Consider the following 2,432-nt stretch of genomic DNA (forward strand, 5'->3'; position numbering starts at 1 on the left):
TCTGACACTCCAGGTTCCCAGATAGTCTACTAGCTGCTCCCTGAGTGTGTTGGTTATACATCATTTTTCAGAGCATTAGAGATGCGATATTCCTATGAAGAATTTAATTTGAAAATGATGGAATAATCTTAATTTAACAGGATGTCTTCATTCCTGGATGGCACATGGTGTCGAATCAACAGTCGGTGTATTTGGTTTATTGGCTTCTGTTGTCAGGCACGGAAGGGAAGGCTGTGACTCCCAGACACTCAGTACACACTGTATTTTTCCTTCTTCTAAAAGCTTTTCTGCAAAATATTGTTAAAGTCACTCCCTGTCAAAGGAGGTGATGAATTCACTATGAAAATTTGGCAGTAACTATTCTTCTGACTGTGACAGTAATAATAAAGCTGATTTTTTCTTAAATAGGTGTAGATAAACATGAATTTATACATTTTCCTTAATAACTGGTTGATATATTTGTTGGCTATCAAGCTACGAAATGATTTCTGAGGGAAGATGCCCAGGCTGAGATCGAGATGTGAATGGTTTTTGAGCTCAAGGACATTGAGACCAGTGATTGGGGCTCAGGGACCATTGCTGGTTTGAGTTCCCAAAGTGTGTAAGATCCATGTTCTACATGGTTAAACAAGGGGATCCATAGCTTGACCCCAACCACGTCCAACCATCCCTCCCATCTCTGCAGGGCTACACCAGCTGGATGGGCCCTGGGACCCTTTGAGTGGTACCACCATGGTGTACAAAGGTCCTACCTTGAATTTTGCTGCCCTGCTTATCAGTGGCAGCAGTTTGGTGGAGATAGGAGCTCTAAGGCACAGGCAGTTTATCCACTGCCACATGTTTTGGCTCCAGCACCAAAGGCCGAAGCCAAAAACCAGCTTGGTGATAGCTGCACAGTTTACAACAAACTAAAAGGGTTTTATGGTTGATGACAGGATAAAAAAGTAAAGTTGGGTAAAAATTATACACAGTTTCAGTCTGTGTGTTGGCAAACACCTCAAATCACAAACTCTGCTGGCTTATTTTATGAACAGAAAAGGCCTCCTGCTTAAAAGGTTAGACAGAAATTTAAAAGGCAACTTGCAATGAAAGTCAAGTTGAGAAAAAGAGAAAAAGAATCTGAGAGACATCCCTGAGGAGAGGAGAGAGCACAGCAACGTGGCCATCAGGTACTCATGTGTCAAGAACAGATGATCTGCCCATCACAATTAAAGAGAGAGACTTAAAAAAACCCTCAAGGAACCAGGAGGTGCCAGGAAAACTTCAGTAGAGCAGTAGCTGCTCACTCAGAGAATGGGAAACGAGGAGGAGAGGAGTCAGTGCCAGGCAGTTCAGAGCAGGGACAGCCACCCTGAGCTGACACAACTTCCCGGGCCCTGTGATTAATCACAGACACACAAAGCACTGGCTGCGACCAGGAGCCATCCTCCTAATGCATGTCACAAACTTCATAATTCCTCTTGGAACGAGACAACAGCAAGTTAAATTCCTGGATCACTGTCACTGTGTCACTTATAGAAGAAGTTGCACCGGGGAACAGTTGGCTATTGGAGTAATTTGAATGGAAATGTCAGTTTTCACAACCTGTGATTTGAGGTGAGTGCCCTGCTATTATACAGCAGCTCTGTCAGGCAGCCGGGGCTGAGTGCTCACTGCCACCTCCCCTCACATCCTCGGCCCTGCTCCCATCCCAGCCTCCTCCTGCAACCCAGCACTGCCAAAAAATTAACACTTCCTTCTCTGCAACACCCTTCGTGATCCCAGCAAAGAACAGCTCACATGGATGAACATTCAGCATGTCTTCCCACATTCTGGCCTGATTTTATTTCTGACTTTTCATTCTGGCAAAGGTCTGTGCTTCAAAACCATCCTGAAAGAGTGAGCTGCTCCTGAATAAATTGATTAATCGAGACTCGCACTGACCTCTGGGCAGGTTTTGTCTGAGTAAGGACTTCAGATTACAGTCAATATGTCTTACTGCTAAATACTTGCAGAAGTCACTACATGAGGTTGTACACATCTTACACACCTCTGTGACAGGTTCAGTCGATTCCCTGAGCCATGTGGGGGAAAAAAATACTCGTTGTACAGAAGTACCTGCCCTTCAGTACCACCTTTATGTATGTTATATACATATTTATTCAGATGTTGTAGTGTTTGAAAGGCAACACAACCACTGCACAACTTGGGCACTGCTTTGTCTTGACTGATTCAGAAGAAAGAGGAGTTAAATCAGCATAGCTAGCAAGGAGGAGTTCTCAAAAGTTTGACCAAAATCAGTTAAACATCAGTTTATAAGGATTTACATGAATCCAAACACAGTATTCCCGCAATAATGAAACTGCAGCCTTTGTGAAACCAGCACAAATGCACAGAATCATAGAATCACAGAATGGTTTGGGTTGGAAGGACCTTAAAGCCCATCCAGTCCC

The sequence above is a fragment of the Manacus vitellinus genome, unplaced genomic scaffold (genome assembly GCF_001715985.3).
Source record: "Manacus vitellinus isolate BGI_N305 unplaced genomic scaffold, ASM171598v3 scaffold_40_pilon, whole genome shotgun sequence".
Classification (NCBI taxonomy): domain Eukaryota; kingdom Metazoa; phylum Chordata; class Aves; order Passeriformes; family Pipridae; genus Manacus; species Manacus vitellinus.